The 16,208-nt window shown below is 41.4% G+C and overlaps 1 protein-coding gene across 27 annotated transcripts in view; it reads left to right on the top strand.

The window, feature by feature from the left end:
* Positions 1-16,208, top strand: part of celf2 (cugbp, Elav-like family member 2) — a 239,549-nt gene that overhangs the window by 78,348 nt on the left and 144,993 nt on the right. The gene's annotated exons all lie outside the window — the stretch shown is intronic.

The following is a 16,208-nucleotide window of genomic DNA, read 5'->3' as shown; positions in this document are numbered from 1 at the left end:
CGACGGAGTGGATCTGTGGTTGTAATAAAATAAAATAAATAAAATCGCAGGGTGGGAAACACAAGTGTTCTCAGTCACACGAGACTCGATCAACTCCACCACAGGCGGGTTTTTGTTTTGGTTTTTGCGCTCTCATCCCGTGTTTTTCTCCTCACTTTGGACTCTTGGATGAGGGGGGAAACAATCCGAGCGACTGGAAGAGCAGCAGCACCGCGGCTTTTTCAGCACATTCGGGAATGCACGGATGACTTGTGTCCCGTGGTTCAATTGGATTTGTTGTAATTCAGTTAAACTCCGGAATTTGTCGAGCAGGGACAAAGGGAGGGTTTCATCCCGGCATGATGTGTTTTTTTCCACATGCAGCGCATGTCCCACTTATGTCCCCTCAGCTCACGGCGCCTATTTGTTGAAGGCTCGTGTTCTTTCTTCCCCCCCTCTCTCTCCGTCCTCAGGAGAGAAAACGTGCATGCAGGCTGTGCTGTGGCTCTTCTTTTCATTTTCTCATGAAGGTCTTTTTTTCAGTGTGCAGTCAGTGTATGTTCGATTGCTGCTGCACTTAACTTCTGGTGACTCATGGTGTAAAAGCATAGAACAAAAGTAACGAAGTGTGTGTGTGTGTGTGTGTGTGTGTGTGTGTGTGTGTGTGTGTGTTGTTGGGGGAGTCATGAAAAAACCTCATAATGCTTCACTTTGAGGACACTAAAACAGCATTACAATAAATACAATAATGCACGTGGAGATTAAGTGTCTTCCATAAAATGCATAATTAATATTGTTGCTATACTAAAGAAACATGTAAATAATAAATGTCATGGATAAGAGACCCTTTATGCATTAGCTTGCAAATTCTGTGTAAGTCATGTTGAAAATTGCCTGTGAAGCAAAGGAAAATGTGTCTGTTCAGTGAAGATTAAATACAGTAATATGAATGTATATTTATACTAATATATATGCATACATAATAGACTAGGGAGAAATATCGGTATTGGCTGATATCAGTCATGTTCATTGACAGCACACAGAAGGATAATCTCATGTTATCATTTTTAAGGACCAATTTGATTCTCAAAAAAGGCCAAAGCGGTTACTGCCTGGTTGTCTAAACATCCAAAAATGACCAAATGTTTGCTGTTTTTAAATGAAAGTTACATAAAAGTGGAGCCAACATGGAAGTGGTTTAAAAATTCATTCTTTTTAATAGACAGACAGCAGGAGGCGACTCCTTTTTGTATGGAAGTCTTTGGGAAAACGGCCTTCTTCTCACTCTGTGAGCTTAGCAAACGCTTCCTGGTCAGTGTTTGGCGTCGCTCACTAGTTTTGGCTCGTGTTGAGTTGAACATTCAGTCCATTTTCTAAATCGCAGCCAGAAAATGGGTTATCCAGGATATGCTTATTAGCTAAAGGCTTGTCAGTCAAGATCCACCCTTTGCTCATCACTTCCAGGTTTAGTAAAACCACCTCTGGTTAATTAATAGCCACAAAACTAAATATGTCTCATACATTCCAATCAGCACCAGATATGTTAGATTTTAAATATATTTCTCAATCAGTGCAGTGAATCTCTGTTTTTTGCTATATAAACATAGCTATGAAAAAGATGACAGCCTAAACTAGCTGCACGTTATTACAACTACATAAAAAGTGTTGTAATATCATAAATGGGACTCGAAAGTCAGTATACGTTTCCTGAAATAATGAATAATAATGAAATAATTCATTGTAAAGCACATGTAGATATTAGTTTAGCTCTGTTATTGTTGCTTTGTTGTACAATTTGATGTCATTCTGGCCCCCAAAATGTGATAAAAACCACAAAACTTTAAGGCAAAATGACTCTCGTTGAGCTGTTTGTGATGCATCAAATCCCCGATAAAGTGGTCACACATAAACGTTGCTGTTTTTAAGTGTCACTAAACCAAAAGAGACCGGTAACAGTTTCTCTGTATCACTGTAGGAAGCTGTACGCTGTACAATACTCCAAAACTGCATTAATCAAGAATTATTCATCCTCCACAATGATAAAAGGCCAGGGCACACACTTTACCCTGCAGAGTCTCCCTCCATTGAGTCTCTGTGTAGTGTATCACCCAGATGTTATAGTGAAGCGATGGCTTTCTCATTAATCAGTGTCATCGTTGCTGACAGCGTGGACCCCGTGTATAACTGGCGGGGGTGGACGAGGAAATCATCGCGCTTCCAGAAAGCCTTCTCCTTCTGATGCGCTTTGCATCGCCAGTTGTGTGTATATCTGCCCCGGAGTGAAGGATTTATGAATAATGTGCATCGCAGGAATTAGACAGGCCTATCTGTGCCCTCTTACCCAGCTGGTAAGGAAGCGGACAGGTTGAACTAGATAGCACTTATGGAGATGACACTTTGTATTTACGTGAACACGCCTCTCGAGCTCACAAGAGGTGCTCTTAGTGATCTTTTCACTTTTTTTTTGTTTGTATCATTGTTTTTTTTAACAGCTCTATTTTTCCAGGAGCAATGTAAAAAAATATTTGCATTCATGTCAGCTCCTTTGCTTCCTCCCACCTGATACACCTTTGAAATTCTTTCACTCTGCTGATTCCTTATGACTGGGATCAGGTCGGGAATTGGCTTCATTCCCTCTTCCTGTTCCCTTCCAGTAGCAGCTCCCTCGTTGATGCTGACAGCCCCTGACAATATCAGACTTGACAAATATTAGCTGACATCATAGCTAATATGGAAAATAAATGGGACTAATGGTCTCCCTCTACTCACTCCTATCCAGCCTGAAAACGCAAATAAGGGGTAAAATGAGAGAATCAGGAAAAATTGTAGTAGACCTGTGCCCTTTTCTTTCCACTCTTACTTTGACTCTGAAGCCTAGACGGTCTCTGCCTGTCCCTGGGAACTATGTGACCTTCTTCACCTCCTTAAGCTGAGTGTTGAATCCCCATCTGGTAGAGAACTGTAACGTTCTTCGGGGTCCGTCACACATCCAGGCTGAGGAGGTTCGGCCTTCAGCAATCATTGTTACACATTAATGATCAACCGTGAAGCAAAAATCTGAGTAAACACGGGATTACTAACTAGAGACTTGAAAACAGCAAATGCTTGCGGGGTGTATGCATAACCCGAATGTATAGCTTCCCACCGAATGTCTTTATGACCCTCCCTCCCACTCATCTCTTCACTTCCCCTTTCTGACCCCCCCGCAGATCATGCAGCTGTGAGGGTTCTGGGACAGACAAGTAGAAAACTTTATGTCAAGATTACACAGAGACCATGCATGCATTTGAGTTTATCCGGTCATAGTGTGCATAGGAAATACAAATAGGGCTTCAAAATACATTAAGGACAATGGCTATGAGCCCAACAATTGAAATACAATTCTTCAGACACTTTCCTTTAGATTTCATGTAATGACATGCAAAGAAAATATGTTCACAGGGGGATGTGATGAGTTTATGGGAGCGATGGGTGACTGGATTGTGCTGATAAATGATGCATACAGCAGCAGGACAGCATGTTGTGTTTTTTTAAAGAGTAGATAACACAGAACGCTTCAGTTTACATAATCGTTAAAATATTAGCAAGCCTGACAGACAAACTGTGACATCTCACTCCATTCTGAAGTCTGAAAGCCTTCCATTGACCTAAAGTCAATTACTTTCCATTCAATGTAAAGTACTGCTTGCCTTCTTTCTTAGTAATTTTCTTTCTTCCTGCACTGCAGACAGGGTGACTGGCTTCACTTAGCAGCCTCGTACCGAGAGAGCTACAACCACACTTCAGACTCGTCCCTCTTTGAAGGCTGAAAAATCTCCAGAGTGCTGTCACTGCTTTCCACTATGTTTTCACTGATTCAGAACAATCCATATTGTTTGCCTGCACGTCTTGAGCTTTGCAACTGGTACCAATGATGCAATCGTGCATGTTTTTCAAATGAGTTGAGCTCGTTTTCTCGGCAATAATTAAAATCTGAAATGTAACTATTAACCGATGAGGAATTTCACCCGGCTTTAAGGGCAGAGACGGGCAGCAGCAAAGTGTTCTCATGAGAAATGCATGTGAGGAGGAGGAGGAGGACAGACCACGAGGTTTTTTGAAGGAAGAATAAGGAGGCGGCCTGTCGAGTGTGCTAGGAAAGCTGTTAGCGCCACTAATGCTTATTTTAATTCATTCTATTTAAATTTGACCATTGTTATGCAGACCTTGATCCAAATGTCACTTAAGAGGAAATTTCAAACCGGTGATCACAAGAAATCCAAAATCAGATATTCCCTTTAGTGCTTCAGCAGGGGGGGGGAAAGGTCATGCTGGAAGTACATTTGCATATTTTGCCAATCAGCATCACTGCATGACAAAAAAAATAGATAAATTATGTTATATTCAGCTGTACCGCTTCCAAAAGGAAGGGTTGTAAAAACGCTGATGCTTGCATGCTTTCCTCAGACTCACAGGAAACAGTTGCCACATTTCAAGGTTTGAAGATGTGCATAAAATGAACCCTCAACAAAAGTGCAAATTATATCCGTATTTATCACAAAACTGGTAATTATTTACCATTTCTGCCTCCAATAACAACCAGAAATTTTGCACAATCTTGGCAGGTCTGACCAGAGTCCTTTCAGGTTAGACCTTTGTCTCTGCTGTCATCGATGTCCATTGCTTCAATTAAATGTGTAGTTCAATGAAAACTCAGCTCTTTACAATTACAGAAAGTAGATTACACCTTCTGGCAAATCGCGGCACATGCAGATGATCAGACTGGTACATCCAACTAATCTCAGATGTGAAATGGCAGCGAAGAGAGATCAGTGGAAGGAGCATGTTGAAAATTGACGTGGGCAGAGTGGGAGAGGTGCACAGAAGAAAAAGTATGAAAGAGGGAGGAGGAGGAGTGATGGTTTGACAGCATACGACTCCCTGGACAGACATTTGGTTGGATTTAAATTGTGTCCTATCAGAAGTGGAGATTAAAAGAAAAAGAGGGGGTAAAAAAAAAAGAAGACAGGTAGCAATGATGGTGGCGATTGTGGCTTTTTCTCTCTCCCAGGCTAAAGAAAGAGGCTTAACATGACACACACAGGCATCCAGTGAGGAAGGATTCATCAGCAGATGATTCTGTTATGACTGTTTTTGTTCATAATGGTGTTATTTTAGCGGGAAACATGTACAGTGTGTGTGATATATGATTTGATGGAGTCGTCTTCACGCATCAGCAGCTGCAGCGTTGTTTTATGTCGTTTTCTCTCAGTGTGTGTGTATGTGTGTTTTTGTAATGTCATAATGATGAATGTCTTTCCTCTGCTGGGGCTCAGGAGCAGTTGTCTGTGGCTGACACCGCTGTGTGTAGGTGGTGATGTATCACGACCGTGTGTCTAAGGTCTCACTGTGGATGTTTGTGTGGATGCGTGAGTGTGTGGTAGAGGTGAGGCTGTGAATGAGCAGGTGTGTCCGTTGTTACATTACGGGGTCAACAAATCGAAAAGTTTATGTGGGCTTAGATTGCCTTTTTTGTTTCTTGCGTGAGTGTGTTGGCTTCCACATCTGTAATGACCCTCTGTCCTGAGTGCAGAGCACATCACACCAGTGTTTATGACACTAAATTTCTCCACTAAAGTTAATTTAGATTCCATCACTTCTTCGGATCCACCAGATTGCTGGTGACAAACTTAGAGTTGAAGTTAAAAGAGTGTGTTAGCCACACATAAAAGAGGAGCATTTTTAGAAACCACAGGTTACTGGCTCTCAAATTTAGTACTGCAGTTCTCCAAATGCTTCACCCTAGGTGGAGGCTGAAAGGTTGAACCCACAACTGAAGTGTGCATCCTCAAAGCTAAACTCCAGGGAAATTCCAATTTTTCACCTTTAACACATCATAATGAACGTTTATTTAGGGCACAAGCACAAAGTAAAGTTCAACACTAGACAACGGAGTGCAATAGCATTGCATAATTTGAAGCCCATTATAATAAATGTTAACGTAACACTGCAGTAAGGTTACTTGGGTACTGAAGAATGCGTGAAGAATGTGTTATTTATCAGTACTTAACTGCTAATTCCTGATTCAGGACTTGTACTACATAATGATTACTTAGATCCAGCTGGGCGAGTCTATAGGCTGTTAATGAATAATCTGTTAATGATAGTCCATAATTATCCATATACTGATCCAACACCCCACTTTCTTCCAGATGAACTTGGCAGCAACACCCAGCAGCACAATACAGTCATCATCATCACTCCAACCTTAGTTATTCTCTTTTGTCCCTTCAAGTAGTGAAATGTCACACAAAGTACTTAGTACTTCCTCCCTGCTGCAAGATTATGTCACTCTTATGGTCCCCTTAAGTAAAGTGAGCTACTTAGTACACCTTAACAAGTCGCCAGTCTATCGCTAACACTCACATTCCTACCTATGGCTAATTAAGAATCACCAGGTAATCTAACCCCACTGACTGCAAGTCTGTGGACTGTGGGAGGAAGTCAGAGAACCCACATAAACACAGGAACATCCACACAGAAAGGCTCCGGCCAGAAGGTGGATTCAAACCTCTTGCTGTGAGGCAACAGTGCTAACCACTTGCCCCAGTCCTGCCCCAGCAGCAGAAGTGATAGTCGTGATTGTCACTGTTAGGTATTGTGGAACGTCTCAGTAGCAACTCGGGCCCTTTTTTACTTGTTCTTTAGAAACTGAGAAAGTTGTTGTGCTTTTTGTCAGAATTTTGTAACTAACGTAAATTAATTTTTTGTTCCTGTTGTGAAGCAGAACACATTTTTGTAGCTGTAAAAGCTATCTGCCATTGAACTGCCTAAGCAAGTGTATTTGTCAGCATTCAGGAAATACAACTCCTGCTTCCAATGCAGTGTGTCAGTAACCTAAAGTCATGACTTAACTTGTTCACTGCTTATGAAATACTTTAAACTTTACTCACACAGTACTTGGTGTTAATTAAGCTGAAGATACAACAGAAAATTTGAGTTTCGAACACAAGTTTCAGTCAGCGTCACAGTTGGTAACTGTAACAAGCCTTTTGAGTTCCTAGCTGGATGATCACTCTGTGTATCTTAGAATATTGAACTATCCCTGCTCAGAAAGTTTGAAAAATTGAAAGTTACAGATGTTAGTGGATCCAAACATAGCAAGGACAAGGAGCAGGATTTGAGCTAATAATCACAGTCGCCATGAGTGACTTTTGATCTTCTACGTCCTAATGAGACCAGACCTCCGAGTGCAACACCTCATTTGAGACTCATACTACATACTGTGCATGTCGTGCTGAAAAAGAAGTAGTGAGGGCCCAGTAGCCGGGCAGATTGTGAAGATGTGGCTCTTGTGATGGATTTATTGTACTAAGTGTTCGCCTTGACTTGCATCTTGCGTAATCTGCATTCGTTACTGAATGTATGCATCAGCTAGCTGATGATCTCCTCGTGATTGTCTCATCCTTCTTTTCCCCACTGTCAGCCATGTTGGCTGCATTTCTCCCTTTTTTTCAGCCAGGAGATCACGCTCGTCTGCTGTTTTTGAGTGTTTGCTTTTCCTTTCCTTTCCGAACATTTTCCCTGATTAATCTAATTCAACACGTCCAGAACGGTTCGATACATTTGAGTGTTTCTGTTTCTCTGCAGTGGCTGCAGCTCATTGGCCTTCTTATTCAAGTCAAGTACACTTTTTTAAAAGCATGTACACAGACTTTACCTTATCAATTGAGCTGTGGAAAGCAGTGTTTTGTGTGTGTGTGTGTGTGTGTGTGTGTGTGTGTGTGTGTATAAAACAGTCTTCTTGTGTGTATTTGTGTCTGAGTGGTTTTTTTTACTGAAAGGAGAGAATTTCATCACTTGGCCTTGAAACGAATGAAGCATGCACATGTTTTCAGTGCAGCACACACACATTTCCACCCACGTAAATACGCAGAATACACACCACGTGACACACGTACACACACAAACATAGTCCCCACGTTGTTCACATCATGTCCCTGGGCTGTAGTGATGGGCAGAAAAACAACTGAATCCTCAGAGACTAAGAAAACACAATGATGCTCTTCCTTAAACCTTTTGGTTTATGTATATCTGTCCTTCTTCTCTGTCTGTTTCTCTCCTTCCTTCCTCTGCTTCCTTTCTTCTGCTCGTCGTCAATAGTCAGCTATTGCGTTTGTTCTGTGCAGCGGCATTACTCTGCCTTGCCAGAGGGAGAGCTTACCTCATGCATGTCTCAGTAGATTTTTTCTACCCCTTCTTCCCCACATCCCTCGCTTTATCCCTCTTTGGCCTGTATCTTCCTCTCTTTCTCTCTGCACTCCCACTCTTTCCCTCTTTCTCCATTGAAGCGTGCTAAATGCTTTACCTCTGTCAACTCATGAGTCTGAGAGGAGCTCATTATTGTGGAGAAGGAGAGGAATTCGGGATTAGGAGCAACATTCGTGGACCGAGGCTCTTGTTCGGCTAAAAGAGCCATCAGAATTACAGACAGTGGCAGACTTACCTGCGTTAGTTGGCGCTATTATTCGCTAATCACTGGGATTCAGGGTTTTACTGAATTATAACATCCCTTTACCTGCACGAATAAAGTTTGATTTCAAACACAGTAATAGACCACAGTTTTCAGTAAATATCAGGTGCTAATACCATATCTCCTGAGCCGTTTTCACACCTGCTCTGCACCCGTGAACATTGCTAGACGTTATCTACAGGAGAAGCATGTGAGGACACAATGGGATCAGACATAAAAGGGGTGTTTAACCTGCCAGGACTCCAGTATCAGTCCACTCGATGTCTGACTGAGCTGATTTGCACCAGTGCAGGTCTACTTCACAAAACACATTCACCTGCAGATCTGTATCATTTACAGTGTTGAGAATGAAGTCTGGGATGTTCGAAAGACAATTTTCAGCTACTGTCCTGTTGTGTTTCGTCCTAGATTTTCTGGGCTGCACGTGCGAAAACAACTTTGTAGTAGTGTAGTAGGAGTGTCTTTACAGTTATGAAGAGAACCTGTGAATGTGTGCATTTACAGGGAGAAAAGTCATGGCACAGAGACTCTGTTGAATCTTGGTTGCAGGTTTAGAAGCATTGTTCTTACACAGGCCAAGTACAAATACATGTTGGCTTGTCAAACAGTCTGAACCCTCCTAAGACCCCTTGCCCACGGCAGATTTGAGGTTCACTGTATTTTGCAACTTTTGTAACTTTCTGAAAATCCAATCCAAATATCACCTGTACTGTTTGTTACCGTTTGCCAGGTTTCCCAAGTTGAAAATGTTGACAGGGGTCGAATGTCTCTCTCCAACTCTGTTTTTTTTACATTCTTCCTGCAATTTCTTGGCTCTGTCCTCTTCTGTACAGCCATGTGCAACACCATTTGTGCCTTTGAGGGCATGGTATAAAAATGTCCTCCTTTCCCCTTATACCAAGATACCAAGCATTGGGACAGAAGTCACCATGCTTGATGCTCTAGGGTTGGCAACTTGATGAATATATGTGTTATTGGTTGCTGACCAAGTCAGTCCATGACTTCTTTGCATAAGTTTTCATTGTTGGAAGTTGCTCATTTGATGGTTTGTCTCTTTGAGTTTGCTAAATAATTGACTTTAGCACCACAAAATGATGCCAGCTTCGTTCTTGTTGTGATGATGACCTCAGCTTAATGAGAAGCTGTACACAGACACCGGTAAAGATTCTCTTCAGCTAATTATCCCACCTATCCCTTCTCTAACGTACACCCATGTTACTGTGATCATCATCTACCCTTTTTGTTAGTGTCAACACTGCGAGTTGTCCATCTGCTTGATGTTGGTTCTTAAGTTTTCTAGTTAAGTATATTTTAAAGCGAACACGCTCACAAATGCATCTTTAAATATATCAGATATTACACGGTGTGATAATGGTCGATTGGAAAATTTTAAAAACATCACCCAACCGTGCGATTCATCGTGGTTTAATGCTACTCTCCACTCTTAGTAGTACATGGAGACCTGCATGTGTAATTAAGATGTAATCTGGGCATAAAGCGATACATTTGGGTGAGAATTCTCCCCAAAATACTGGCACTCAGTCGCTGATATTCAACCCCAACAAATCACCTCTGGCTTTGAAACTTGTCTCATATGCAGAATGCACACGCTGGCCTTTTGCATACATTTATTGGGCTGGTTAACTTGCATGAGTGTAACTGTGAGACCACGTGAGAGCCGGCCCGGTGACATTAGACAGCACTGAAACTTGAAAGGGTCTGATCACATGGCATTCAAGGGTCACAGAAAGGTCAGCACCACCTGCCATCAGTGTGCGGAACATCTCCTGCAATATAAATCATATGCAGGTCTTCAGACTCTTTTTTTTTTTAAGGGGATAATCCTGCGTGTCCTTATTGTTCGATTTTGTTTCACTCTTTGGTGCTAATTGGTTGTTTTCTGTGACATCTATTGCTTGTCATACAAGCAGCATGACCATCGCTGTGAAGTCTTTCTCTTGGATTAATGGCTGAATAAATCCAACTATGTGACATTCATTACCGTGTTTGCTCATGCACATGGTACCAATCCAGCTTTGTTCTAAACAAATCATAATTTCTGTCGTATCACTTCTCTTGCACTCTTTCCCGGAAAAGGCAAACCGTTCTCGGAAAATTCAAAACGCCAAATGAAATGGCTTTCATGACTGGCTGGGTGACAGGTTGACTCATTGTTGTGAGTGGTATCAGTAAGTTAGTGGCAAATCTTTCCATGGAAGATGATACATTAAACTAATAATGCTGAAAGAGGAGCAGGTGTAACTTGAAAATGAGAACTTGCAGTATCCTGCACCTCGAACTCACCCCGTAATCTCTCGGTTAGTATACGGCAGAGAAAAATATTCAAGTGGCATAAAATTGTTCATTAATGTGCATTTCTATGTAGAAAGCTGCAAAAGCTGCAGTTCCACGAGTAACCACTTGAGGCTGAATCTGAAAGCAAGAGTGAGCAGAAATAAATGGTTTTTCAACAGGCGCACAAAGCAGTTTTAGTCTGTTTAAGTATAACATTGTGCAAAAGTCTTGAGCCACCTCTTTTTTTTTTTCTTTTTTTTTTTATTACATTTTTCTAGGGGTATGAGAAATAGCTGCAGTGATTTATTGAAACACATGCAAACATGCAGGGAAATACAGTGTATAAGGTCAATATTTGATATGACTACCTTTATTCATCATAGTCTGATCTCTCTGAGGCGACTTTCTGTAATTTCTTTAAAAAGTCTTCAGGAATAATTCTGCAGGTTTCTTGAAGGACATTCAAAGCTCTTTCATTCAAATGTTCTGTTTTCTGTCAAGATGATCTCAACTGCTTCAATAATGTTGATGTCTGAGCTGTTTTTCCAGTTATGCTTTTACTGCATTGGCAATGCGTTCTGGATCACTTTCACGATGAAAAATGAAGCTGTTGCTGATCAGACTCTTTCCAGGTGGTATTGTATACTTGTTAAAAATCTAATCTTACTTTTCTGTGTTTGTAATTCTGCTGCAGACACTTAATATTGAATCTCTCTCCTGACCTGTCTGTACATACTGACGATGATTTGGAACAAAATTTTCAAATTTGGATTCATCACTCCATCAGACCTGTTGAGGTTTCCAGTTCAGCTCTTGTGTAATTTGGCATCCGTCAGCCTTTCCTCTTTGTTTCCCTGCCTTAAGAATTGCTTTTTGACAGCCATCTTTCCACTGAGACCGTTTCTGATGAGGGTTTGGCGAACAATAGATGGATCAGCTGATGTGCCAGATGTGTCTCTCAGGTCTTGTGTCAGATCTTTGCTGGATTTTTTTCCTATTTCTTAGAGGACATGACTTTCAGATGCTGTTCATCTGTTGCTCCCATCACTTGTTATGTGTAAGACAAAAACTGAGGAAACTTGTCTGGTTTCCTGATATTCTTTAAGGAAACACTGCACACCATGCTGAGAAATGCCAGCTTTTGGCTCATAGCTCTTTGGGAATGACTGTATTTATACAAAAATAAATTTTTATGCCTGTGTATATTATCTTTTGCATTTTTTCTAGATTTAAATGAAGATATTTGTTTTTGTGACAAGCTTGTGCTTCTTTGCTAAGTTCTTTTGCGACTTCGTTATGCTTGAATGCTTCAGCTCAAAAACATGCCCCTAAAATTTGTTGGGTACAAGGACTGCACTGAATTTTTTTAAAGCAACCAATGTCCAAAGAAGAACTTTGAGAGACCCTCAGAAATCCTAGAGAACAATTGCTCAAGACCACTTTAAAAATGACAAGAAAGTCTGGTCATGGAAGCAAAATATAAAGAAATGAGGGCTGTTTAACGAGTACGAGTGCTATTTTTCTATAACTCAGCAGTAACAACTTTATCAAGGCTTAAGGTCAAGGGCAAGCAGGCTTTGAGTGACAGGTGGGGGCTGTAACAAGCGGCTGTCTTGTAGGTTTCACCTTCAGGACCTTCTAAACGTGTCTGTTGTAGCCGTGCCTTCTGCAGCACTTTTAATGAAATTATCTTTATAACAAGAAAAGAACAAAATTTATCTCAGTCTATTTAAAATGAGCTGCTCACTTCCACACCGAGTTCATTCAGAGCAGTTTAAAGGTTAAATGTCTGGTTGCATTTCGGCAGCTTTTCAAAATAAAATGTAGCCACATGTACTTGTCTTTTTTGGTGATGAAATATTTAAGAACAAGACATAAAAATCAGTCCATTAGTCTCTGGAAGCCTTCTGGCCCGACTTTACAATAGAATCTAAGTAGGAATCAAACCTCCAGCCATGCATGAGGGATTAATCTGAGTTTCTTTGTCCAAACCTGAGGGTGCCGTCCACCCACCCACCCTCACTGACAGAGTGTGCACTCCTCTTCCTACCTATAAATCTGTCTGGTCTCTTCTTCTCAGTCTGATTCTCTTCATTTCCATCTCCCTGATCTGTTTTATATGGGCGCTGCAAAGCATACACCTGAACACACATACACCCACAAAGCTCACATATCCATACACAGTTGCAGAGCTGTCAGGTCTAACCTTGACTCATGCAGAGAGTGAATTGTAATGCAAAGAGGAGGGCGGTGGGCACAAACAGGATGTCAGAGAGCTGCTGCTCGTCTCTGCCCAACCTGCCTTTTTCTTCCCTGTGGAGTCCAGCTCTTCACAATCCCTCTTTTACAGGTATGTTTTTTCTCCCCCATCACCAGACCCACAATAGTTACCTCTCCAAACAGATCCCAGGCCTTTTAGAGAAAAGTACAGTTTTAGGAGATTTCTCGCAGACCAAACACATTTGCGTGCCCTTGATGGCTCTTGTGTTGCATGCTAATGCTAATAGGTTATTTAAATGACATCGTATGTGAAGCAGCAACAGCTGGTGAGCTAAAATCAAATTTAATTTAAAAAATGCATTCAAACTTTGTGCATTTTCAGGACATACATATTTATATGATTATACGCGATGAGAAGCTGTTAGAAAACTCCAGGTGTTACTTCACCTGCTTGTTATGACCGATACCAAATAGTTTATAGCTAAAAGCAGTGGATGCATTTGTTGCTCATGGTGAAAATTTTTACCAATTCATAAAGAATTAAGGTCTCCATCTTTAGAGAGTGTTGCAGGTGCTTCATGCATGTTTTATGTCATTGTAAAAGGAGTCTCTGTGCGCGGTGTTTATGATTTTTGACACATTTCTTTGCAAACGCTCATCCAGTCTCTGCGATAAACAGGTGCATTGTCTAAGAAAACTACAGAGTCCAGTATTTTTTGCAGGCGTGGATGCTTTTTTGTGAACAAACAAGACGTTTTGATGCATGCATCTTCCATTATGTGCATTTTAATCCACTAATCTCAAACTGTGTGCCATCTATGTCAGCTATCAGCTGTCCCACTGCTCATATTAACTCCATGGTGCTTAAATCAAAGCAGGCAACTAATAAAAGTTGATTTTATTACAGTGAATGCTATTTATAACTGTACCTTTGTATCTGAGTATTTAGCAGTTGCTAGCATAGTTAGCATTTTTTTCTGCTGCTCATGGTGAAATGTTACTGAGGTTTAACATGCAACCTGATTTGGCGTGCATCTTTGTTCTAGTGGGGACCAAACACTGTCGCTGCACTGTCAATAGGACCTAGTTGAGGTGGTTCGGATGCTTCCTGGGTGTCTCCCTTTGGAGAATTTTCAGGCATGCCCAACTGGCATGCCAGGAGATTTTATATTTGGTCTGTACTGGGAAAGCTTGAGGATCCTCCAGAAAGAACTGAAAAGTGACTGGATAGAAGGGCATCTATAGTCCCCTGCTTAGCTTGCCGCTGTTACCTGACTTTGGTTAAGCATGCGCAGGATACATCAAAAACACCACAAATGTCATTATGTTGGCACAGAACATAAAATTCCATTTTTGGGTCTTACTGTTTGGGATATTGGGGTTTGAGACATGAAAACATTTGCAAAGCTTTATAGAGCAGAGCAGACGGGCCTTCAGTGGGCGCCAAGCCTGCAGTAAACTCCACTGTAGTGATAGATGTGTGTGTTCCAGATAGCAAAGTGATCGATGGCGGTATTGTTGGGAGGGGCGTTCAGAGTTGCTGTTATTGTGTTTTGGAAAGCTAAGGGGAGACGGGGTGAGGGGGGGGGCGGCGGCTGAGGAGAGCTTGACGGGTTTATTGAGAAGCGTGATCTAGTGCACTGCCCCGGGACTCTTAGATGTAGTTAGTGAGGGCAGGAAAAGAAAGAGAGATGGAGTTTTAAAATAAAAAGAAGGAAGAGCTGGTAAATGGTTGGAAGAAGAGGAAGTGTATAGAGTGGGAGGAAGTGGTGATGGTGCAGAGGTGGGAATAAATGTGTAGGTTATCGGTTGATGTTTATCTTCTGTGTCCTGGGGGCTTGTGCAGTCATAACAGTGATCTAATCTGCACCTTTGGAGTGCGCGCATACACACACACACACACAGGCTCGCTCTCAGTGCCCATGCCACCAATCATCCATTTAAACCGTCATCTATCTGCCCTTCATCCAATCTATCCGTTCACCCCACATTTCTCCTTTTTAATTTATCCTCCCCTTTATACCACGGAATTTCTTCCATCCGTCAGTTTGTGCTTCCACGCCTACATCCCACTGCAGTCCAATTGGCCTCATCTCCCTCCTCGCTCCTCTTCCCACCCCCTGCCCATTTACCCTCTCCTGCCTTAGGCTTCAATGGACTTTTAAAGGCAGAAACCGACGCCAAGCATTTTAGCTGACTGCTCACACTTTGTGCTGATCTTCAGTATCTTTCAAATGGGCCAATTTCATGCTAAAAAAAGAGAGAAAAAACAGGTTTATAATATATAAAAGTTTCTGCAGACCCACCTAGGTAATAGATTTGAGGGGATAGAAGGGGGGGGTTGGGTTGAACATACAGTACCGTCAATGTTTTTAATGCCACCACTAGGGGGTTCTAGCTTTGGCAGATTTTTAATCAGATACTTGACTTAAAAGTGGCTTTAAAAACGAAAGAAGGGTCATTTATTATCATTTTAAGAGCTTAATGTCGCACTTTGCTGCGCCGATATTGAAGTGGTCATTTTGTGTTGGTACACTGATGTAATTTATAATTTTATTATGCTAGCTTTTTTGGTTTACTTCCTTTTTGAATTAAGCGCTGCAAATAATGAACATAAAAGAGGAATTGCTATATGAACTTAATGGACACATTGCCCCTACCGGTGCTGTTGGACTAATGATACAGTAGGTGGTTAGATCATCATCATTTTAAGATAAGATAAGATAAGATAAGATAAGATAACCTTTATTAGTCCCACACGTGGGAAATTTGTTTTGTCACAGCAGGAAGTGGACAGTGCAAAAGTTATGACGCAAAAATTAGAATACAATAAGAATAAATACAGTACACAGCTGTACAGAATAGAATAAAATAATATACTATATACAGTAGAATAAAATAGAATAAAAATATACAATAAGATAAAAATAGAATACGAATGCTATATACAACTGAGTAAAAATACAACGATGCCAGAAAAGATTATTGCACTTAGTGTTATTGCACATGTGTGGATGTGTGTGTTTGTTCAGTTAAAGTCTTTATTATGGAGTCTGACAGCAGTGGGGAGGAAAGACCTGCGAAATCTCTCCGTCCCACACCGTGGGTGCCGCAGTCTCCCACTGAAGGAGCTGCTCAGTGCTGTCACAGTCTGCTGCATGGGGTGGGAGACGTTGTCCATCAGGGATGACAGCTTAGCCGC

This window comes from Aulonocara sp. 'chitande type north' Nkhata Bay, linkage group LG17 (genome assembly GCF_057382095.1).
Source record: "Aulonocara sp. 'chitande type north' Nkhata Bay isolate Kocher_YH1m ecotype deep benthic linkage group LG17, A_spYH_male_GT1.1, whole genome shotgun sequence".
Taxonomy (NCBI): domain Eukaryota; kingdom Metazoa; phylum Chordata; class Actinopteri; order Cichliformes; family Cichlidae; genus Aulonocara; species Aulonocara sp. 'chitande type north' Nkhata Bay.
The sequence above is the reverse complement of the archived record's forward strand: the minus strand, read 5'-3'. Positions and strand labels throughout refer to the sequence as shown.